Below are 8961 nucleotides of genomic sequence, written 5' to 3'. Positions count from 1 at the left end.
TACCATTTTTATTGTGCTTCCTACGTGCCAGGCACTGGCCAAGTCATTCATAATGATCATTTCATTTCATCCTCACAAAATAGGGAGGTGTTTAGTTGGAGAAGTTGGATCTGGGTGCTTCGTTAGGGGGCATGTCAATGTCACCTTGAAGGAAGGAACTTTACAATCTTACGGGCTTAAAGCAAAATGTATAATATTCATAACTTTTACAAACTTCAGGGACAAAGGCCAAAATTGTAGTATATGAAAAAGACAACCAGAATGAAGTTTACATTTTCAATGAAAAAGATTTATTTTCAAGACTCATAAAACAGCTCCTAAAATTACTGACTTTGCAAGAAAACCATAGATCCTCAATAACTAGTTTCTACCTTGTTAGAATGAGCTTTAGAATCAAACCACAAGAACCATAAACACAAATCGTCATTTTTAAACCATCTGAGCAGAGCAAACATGGAACAACACAGCCCAGTTTCAGAGGTGGTTCACTTCTGCATCAAAAAAAGAAATGAGCACAAACGACAATCTTTAGCTACACGGCAGCAGGCCATCAAGAGTACCTTGTCACATCGCGAGTATGAAGAAGATTACAAGCTCTTAGTCTTAAAGAACTGGATTGCAAGAATTCAAATAGCCTCTGTCAAGTTACAGTGGCGCATTCCACCCACACATCCCTGCCCATGACCATTATCTCCTACAACTCTCCAAGGAGAGTCGCGGCCCAACGTCCCTCCCCCCCCCCCCGTCCCCTCTGAATTTTCTGTCCCAAGCCCAACATAATGTTGAACCGTGGATCCCGATCACCCGCGCTTATCGAGCCCCTCCCTGCTTTGTGCCCGGATGCACCAAGTCCGGTAAAGCCGCTTCCGCCCCGACGGCGGCAGCGGACTCTCACTCGGCTCGCTCCTGGTACTCGGGAGGGGCGACGCTGTAGTCACTGACGTTGAACAGGGCGGCGCAGTTCTCGGCCAGGTAGCCCACGAAGTCGTGCAGGTGGCTCAGCAGCAGGGCCAGGCTGTGGTCGTCCAGGGGCGTGTAGGCCAGCATGGGCCCGATGCGCACGAAGAGCCGCAGCAGGTGTGGCGCGCCGTAGATGCGCGACACGGGGGTGTCGGGGTGCGCGGCCAGCACCTCGGCGTACTGCGGGCGCTCGAACTTGTACAGCAGCTGGGTGCCCAGCATCACGTTGAAGTACTCCTTGATGCCGGCCACCACCTCCACCACGGCGAAGGCCTTCTCGTCGGCCGTGCCCGGGGCCGTGCGCGCCGTGGCGTAGTCCTCCAGGATGGAGTCCACGCTCTTGCGCGCCGGGAGGCAGAAGAGCTGCTTCTGCTTCGTTACCAGCTCCCAGTCGTCCACGAGCCACGGCTTCAGCTCCTGGGGGATCTCCACCTTCACGTCGGCCCGCATCCGGGCCGCCTCCCGGCCCTCGGCACCCGCCTCGGTGCGCAGCCGCTTTCTGCGGGTGGCCGGGCCGGCCTGCGGCCCCTGGCTCGTGCCGGCCCCCTCCCCAGCGCCCAGGGCCTCGGGCACGGACCCGGGGAGGCCAGCGCCCCGCTGCTGTAAGCCGGGGGTCTTCCTGGCGCGCAACCCCCCACGCCCCTTCTTGGCGGGCGGCAGCTGCGCCTGGTGCGCGGCCAGGAGCTCGCTCTGGCGCTGCACGTTGGCCTCCGAGTACTCGAAGACGCGGCTGGCCGGCACCCACTCGTCCCAGTTCTTGTTCCAGCCCGTGTAGTGGATCAGGTAGGTCAGGGAGCTGGCCTGGGCCTCGGTGGCCGCGCCACACGCCGCCTCGGCCACGCGCAAACACTTGGCCTCGTAGAGCAGCGAGCCGTGCAGGGACAGCACCTGGTCACCCACGCGGAACGGCGGCTTCGGGGCACCCGACTCTGCCTCCAGCTGCCCCAGGATCTGGGCGGCCAGGGTCCCGGCCTCCAGCTGCACCAACTCAGACTGGGAGGATGAGGGGCCTGGCTGGGGCGAGAACAGTGCCCCGGGGATCCCGGCCTGGAGCTGGGGTGGGAAGCCGGAGGAGGGCCCGGGCTGGGGCTCCATCTCAGAGGTTCCTCCCCGCTGGGGCCGGGGCAGGGCCTGGACCTCGGAGGTGCCTGCCTGCAGCGGGGCTGGACCCTCAGGGGCACCTGCCTGGGGCTGGGGCTGGGGCTGGATCTCAGAACTCCCCCCCTGGGCCTCTTGGGATTGGACCTCGGGGCCACCTGCCTGGGGCTGGGTCTTCCGGGAAGCCTTGGGCGACATGACGACAACTCGACCAGCACAGCTCCGCACACCAGCAGCAGCCTCGGGTCACGGTCAGGATCAGGGTCAGGGTCAGAGGCAGCACCGCCTCGCTTCTAGGGGTCTGGAAGAGCTTTCCCGGATCTGGATCCAAACTGCTGCCCCCCTCCTTCGCTTCACTGGCCTGGGCCGGTGCCCGGAGATCTGGAAAAAATCTGCTGCAGTGCACGAGGTTCCACTTTGCACGAGGCTTCCCCAACTGCCCCAAGGCTTACAGCGCAAGTGCCTACCTAGCTCCACCTCCTCCTATCCCCCCGCCTTGCGCTCTCCTTGCAGCCAATGGCAAAGGAGCCACTACAGCGCAGGCGCACCACCAAGCCCTCCTCCCAACCTTGTGGCTGAGGTTTTCTAATCTCCTTTCCTTGTCCTGCACTTCTTTGGCCAGTCTCGAAAGAGATTCAAGGTTCAGGGGCATGCAACGTGACCCCTGCTCTGCCCCGAAATAACCCTGGAAAAGATGCGAACTCTTCCTCCTTTCTGCTGCGCAAGCGCAGGCTTTATTCCCGAAGGCTCTTCCCTCCTTTTTAATTTTTTGGAGTTCTCCTCCCTTCAGGGTCAGCTCAAATCACAAGTCTAATAGGAGACCGTTCCAGATAGCCCCAGATGTTAAATTACTTCCTATTTATTCCATAAATGCTTTGTATTTACTAGAGTCAGTAGAACATAAGCTCCTTGTGGGTTGGGGATGTGGGTAGTTCTTTGGTCCTTGTGGTCAAGTCAACAAGCACTTATTAAGCATTGGCTATACAAAGGAAGACCGAGACAGAACTCCTACAGTCCCTGCCTGACAAACTGTAGGCGTTTAATACATGCTGGTTTGCAAGATTCACCACACAAGACTCCTAGCAGTACAGCCGAGGTCTGCCTAGCAACGCTGACACGGCCTGCCTTCCACCCCTCCCCCTAGCAATGCGCAAGCACAAGCGCAGCACCATCCCATTACACTGCCCTTCCCCCACCTCCCATCCCCCCGCGCTGGCAGCCAGCCAGATCCAGCCATAGGCTTGAGGTTAGAGTTGCCCCGCCTCCCGACGCCTCGCCCCGCCCCACTCACGCTGCGCAGGCGCCTTCCCTCCTCTTGAACCCTGAGCTTTTGAACCAAGCCACTGAGGTGAATTTTTTTTGGTATGGAAAACTTCAGCTTCATTTTTCAAAGGAGGCAACATTGTGAAGAGTTTTATTGAGGGGCCTCCACTAAGGCAACTGTTAGTCATAAGCCTAAATAACCCTCATCGCCATCGCCAAGGTCATCATATACGTATTTTTTTTTAAACAAAAAGATCTTATGAGGCTGTACCGTGGTTCCTATGAACTACTACGCTGGGGAAACTGAGGTTCAGAGATTTAAATGAGAATGCCTAGGGTCACAGACAGGGTTAGAGGAGACAGCCGACTATTGCAACAGAAAACACTGGATTTGGAGCTGTGAAGATCTGATTTCACATCTTGCCTTTGTCACTTTCTGTCATCTCTGGGTGTCAGTTTCCTCCCCTGTATAGTGCGCAGGCTGGACCAGGTGATTTCAGCCTTAGGGGGGCACTGCTCAGCATAGTTTGCTGCTGCGCTCTTTGCTCCAAACAACAGGGCAACGTGGGGTAGTCGGTGCTGCTTCAATTATAAAAGGGAGTCTTTGAGTCTTGAGGAAGTGAAGGGGGGGAGGGGGAAAGAGTGGAGTAGATGCATGTGTTCAATGTAAACACCTATACAGAGCTGGAACTATGAATTTTCGCACCTGGGACAGAACAACTGTGAGAAGGGCGAGAAGTTTGCAATCATCCTTTTAAATCAACTTTTTAAAGCCTGGACAGCAGCCCCATTAGGCAGAAGCTGTTGCTGATGAGGTCACTGTTGGCAGGGTAAGGAATTGGGTCTGAAAGGAGGTGTTCATTTGGCAGAGGAAGTAAGATATCTATCATATTTAATTTTTTTTCTTGCTACCTATATGCAGTGTGTGCTGGTAAAGCTTAACAACCAGTATGAAGGGGGGCAGTATATGTAGGACACATTTTTAAAGTTTAATATGCATTACAGTATTAACATTTCCTTCATCATTTTCTTAAATCTAGACAATCAACAAAATAGTAAATCAAGGCCTGATTGTAATGTTTGCTGATTTCTGTGCTTTAAATGCTCACATTAAAAATTTGACAGTCGGCTTTCTAGGGTTTGTTAGAGCTGACCCCAGCACTACCCTGCCTATCTACCAAGTGACACCAGCACAACCCTGCCTATGCACCAAGTTCCATTGTTTCTTCACTACTGAAAGATTGCAAATGCCTTGATCACCTATTAAATTTGGTGCGCTGGGAAAAGCCCTAGTCATCGTACCCTAGTTCAGCTTTTCAGTCAATGTCTGTGTTGTTCCTTTCCTTGGATTTCGGGACAGAATTGAGGCTAAAATAGTATGAAGACAGGAACAGAGACTGCAACTGTTATTTCACAGTATGGGGAACTCTTCTGCTAGGAAGCTTCCTCTATGTAGGCAGTTTACCTGAAACTGAGTCTTAGATGGCTAGTTGTGTTGCGGGCTGAGAGGTTGAGAGATTGTGACCCCTCAAAGACTGAATTACAGGATGGGTCATCTGGAATGAATTCACTGACTCAAGCATTCTTTAAGTCAAGGTGGCAAAGTTTATTGTTATGCTTTTCAGCGGGCAAGGAATCTTAAAGGATTCTGCAACCATAGAGAGGTACAGTTAAAGTTTATATAGGATAAAATACAATAAAACATGTGGCAAATATGCTAACTAGGGGATTCAGGATGGGATTAGGGAGTGATTAAGGAGTGGTCAGTTCTTAAAAGAACATGCACTTCTTGTACCTACTGCGCAGGCGTTTTACCCAGAGTTCACCAGGAAAAGCCCACAAGGGGGGCCACGTGGAGGCATGGTTTTAGGCCTGCTACGTCACTAAGTCGACTAGAGTTCAGGGTAACTGAGAGTTGTCCAGTCTGCCACCAATCAATGTCTTGTTTGACAAGATAGATGTAGGGAGTATACATATGTCTTAAGTCTAGAATACAGTTAATGAGGAGCCCAGGATGTAGATAATATGGTAGGGCGGTAGGATAGTATAGTAGTGGGTAAGGATGTCTTTATGACCCAGTGCAAAGCCAGTTTAAACTAATAAATACTTCAGGTGCCGTTTGGAACTGCACCAGGGAGAGAGAGAAGGGTCTTGCTGGGGCCCACTCATGAGTAATTGCTAGGCACAGGGTCCTTGGGCTGGGGAGAAACTGTCGGGGACAGTGTTTCTGAGGCTAGGGAGAAATTGGGGTCCAAGTACAAGCACCCAAGCACCACATCAGCTGCAGCGCTGAGACTGTGGCTTGGTCTGGGTCACACAAACTTTCTGAGTCAGAGCGGGGATCTGAACCCAGTTCTTCCTGACTTTGAGAGCCACATTATGTCTCAGAGCTAAAAATGATCAATAATACATATATAGGACAGAAGTTGGGTGAAAAATACTAGTTAGACCACAGACCTAGATAACATTGTCTTTTGCCTTAATTACTGAAAGCATTTTGACTCTCCCCCCCAAAAAAAATATCAAAAACATTAGTTTGCTTATTAAAAGAATGTCTCTGGTTGTTGGTGAAGTCACTTTTTCTTCTTGTTGTTATGACATATTTTAAAACATATTCCAGTTAAAAGCAATAGCCTATAGACTTTTTGGCTGCCAGATTTTAAAAACCCTTTCTGACATATTTGACCTCCAAAAACCCACACAAGAAATGTAAATCATAAGCAGAGTCAGTAGCCTCCTTGAGTTGTACTGTGGAGTCCCTGTTGGCTATTTGAGTTCTTTTGGTTTCTTAAAATTCTGTACTGTTCTCTTTTTCACCAGGGACTCCCAAATTATAGTCATCTAAGTTCATTGCCAATCTTCTGATCCTTTCCAAAGAATATCTGAAAACCCATTGACATGCATTGCTATAGGCTACTTTGGGGCTCGAGGTGGTACTGGAGAAACAGAGAACAAGCTAGATCATTCTCCCGGGGCTTAATACATCTCCTCAGTTCCTGGGATGTGCTTTGCATTAACAGTCTAAGCACTGCAGAATGAAGTGGTGCAGTGGGAGCTAGGACATGAAGCTTACTTGTAACAATCCTTCCGTGCTTCCCATCCCCCCATCATCTCCGTTGAACATATATTGTGGCCCCTCTCCTTTTCCCAAGAATCAGGTCAGTTTTTCTCTTTCCTCATTCTTCACACCGTATTTCCCCAACCAGCCAAATACATCTCAACACGCTTTCAATTCTAGTTATTGATCCAATGCCCACTAATGTGCAAGACTGGATGTTAAATAATTTGCCCACTTTCATTCAGTATTTTATTACTTGTTATTTGCTAGGCACAGAGAAAACCTTAATCTTTTCAGTTCATGGGAATACAAGAGGATGAAATCAACCCGTTCATTTTATTTGTTAATTGTCTATATGTCATGTATATCAGGATCCTATTTCCATGAGGAGAGCGGTACAATATCATTATCAACGGTGAAAATTAGATTGTCATTTCTTTTAAGATCAGGGATTTTCTGAGAATAATGTTGATGTGAGGTTAGAACCGCAAAATAATGCAAAAACGTGTACTTAGGGAATCATGAGGTTATGAGATTAAGGTTGTTCAGCAGAAAAGGAACAAGGCAAGAGTCCTTTGTTTGTTTTTGTCATAATGGTGCTTTACTTTAAATATCCTCTCCTAAATCTGCCTTGACCTTTTCTTTGCAAAAGACTTTAAGGCCCACCTGACTCCATCCCAAAGTACCTACAGCCTCAGGGCATTTTCTTTAAGGCTTTGATTTAATATCATTTTGATTATTAAGCACAAGAATTTTACCAACTGTGTAACCTGATTTCATACTCCTTCAGCCCCAGACATTTTTCATAGAGCTAAAACTATTTATTCTCATTGCTAGTATTCCCAAGCTTCCATGGGCTTGGGAGTTACTAATTTCAGGTGGAAAACCAATATTTTATGGGTGGATATCGAAGGAAGTAGAAAGGAATTAAAGACTCATTCTGAAAAATCAATGGAGTTCAGGAAAACTAGGAGGTGAAAAAGTGTTTGAAGTTTCTTAGAAATTTCACATGATCCCACAATCTCAGAGCTGGAGAGGAAACTCAGAGATTGTCTAGCCCAGCCTGAACTTGAATACTACTACCCATGACCACAAGTGGCCCTTCTCTGAAGATTTCCAGTGACCACACAATTTGTTTTTGTTTTTGTTTTTTTGGTGAGGCAGTAGAGTTAAGGGTCACACAGCTAGTAAGTGTTATATGTCTGAGGCCGGATTTGAACTCAGGTCTTCCTGAATCCAGGGCCAGTGCTCTATCCACTGCACCACCTAGCTGCCACCACACAGTTTTTCTTTACATTGACTGGAATTATTAATCCTCATCTTGCCCTCTAGAGCCAAGAAGAACAAGTTTAATAGTCATTCCCCCTGATAGCCCTTAAAGTATTTGAAGGAAGCTGTCAAGGCCCCCTCAGTCTGCTCTTCTGTAGACCGAACATCCCAAGTTCCTTCAGATGCTCTTCTCTTAACTGGTTCAACGTGTAATTGAAGATTCATGTCTGCTTACAGTATAACTAATCATTCTGTATACTAGTGCAGAGTATTAAAATGATTAACAGGTTATGACAAATATCAGATTTGATCTTTACAGATTTTGATCATTCTCATCACATCATGTGACAAGGGAAACAAACCAAATCTGAGAGTGATTGAATGACACATCCAATATGATATGACATGTGAGCCTCAGAGTCAGGACCAGGTCCTTGAAAGCCGGGACTTTTTCATGTTTGGCTTTGTTTCCCCGCTCACAGCACAGTGCCTTGTTAGGTGATAATAAATACCTGTTGAATGAATTCTGACTTCTAGGCCAATGTTCTTTTCCTTGGTCCAGGTTATCAGCTGTCACTTTTGTAAGTAGGTAAACTTTAACTCTCAATATCAGCCTTTTAAACTGTTTAAATGACCCTAGACCTGCCAAGATGTGGTCCCTTGGAATTACCAAAAACAAGTTATGGGAATATCCCAACTCAGAAACAAAGCTTACTGAGTAGTTGAGGAGATGATGCACTTGGAAAACCCCATAGGAACAGGAAAGAAACTGAGACAATTATTCAGTAAATTATCAGAATATAAAATAAATCATAACAACCATCAGCATTTTAGGTAGCAAGTTTTTAAAGAAGAGCAAATGAAAGAAAGAGAAATTACATTAAAAACTACAAAGTACCTAAAATATCTAGGTGTCAATCTTCTAAGACATATTCAATATTTATATAAATAGAATTATAAAGCACTCTGTACAGAAATAAAGACATGTAATTGAAAGATTATTCATTGCTCATGGCTGGACCACTCCAGACCATTATATTAAAAATGATGATATTACCTAAATTAATTTACACATTTAGTGCTATACCAATCAAAGTATCAAGAGGTTATTTATAGAGCTAAATAAATACCAAAATTCATTTGAAGAGACAAGAAGGTAAACATGAAAAAAAAAAGTACAAATAAAGGAAGAATAGCACTCCCAGACCTCAAAATATGTTATAAAGCAGTAATCATGTAATAAATCTGGTATTTTTTTTTTAATAGGAAAGTTGGGTGCAGCTAGGTGGCGCAGTGGATAGAGCGCCAGCCCT

At 47.2% G+C, this 8961-nt stretch overlaps 1 pseudogene; it reads right to left on the bottom strand.

The window, feature by feature from the left end:
• Positions 1-310: 310 nt before the first annotated feature.
• LOC110203285 (mortality factor 4-like protein 1 pseudogene) lies at positions 311-2797 on the bottom strand (annotated as a pseudogene).
• Positions 2798-8961: the final 6164 nt, after the last annotated feature.

This window comes from Phascolarctos cinereus, unplaced genomic scaffold, assembly GCF_003287225.1.
Source record: "Phascolarctos cinereus isolate Bilbo 61053 unplaced genomic scaffold, phaCin_HiC Scaffold_7;HRSCAF=346, whole genome shotgun sequence".
Classification (NCBI taxonomy): domain Eukaryota; kingdom Metazoa; phylum Chordata; class Mammalia; order Diprotodontia; family Phascolarctidae; genus Phascolarctos; species Phascolarctos cinereus.
Note: the sequence above shows the minus strand (reverse complement) of the source record. Positions and strands in the feature narration are given on the sequence as shown.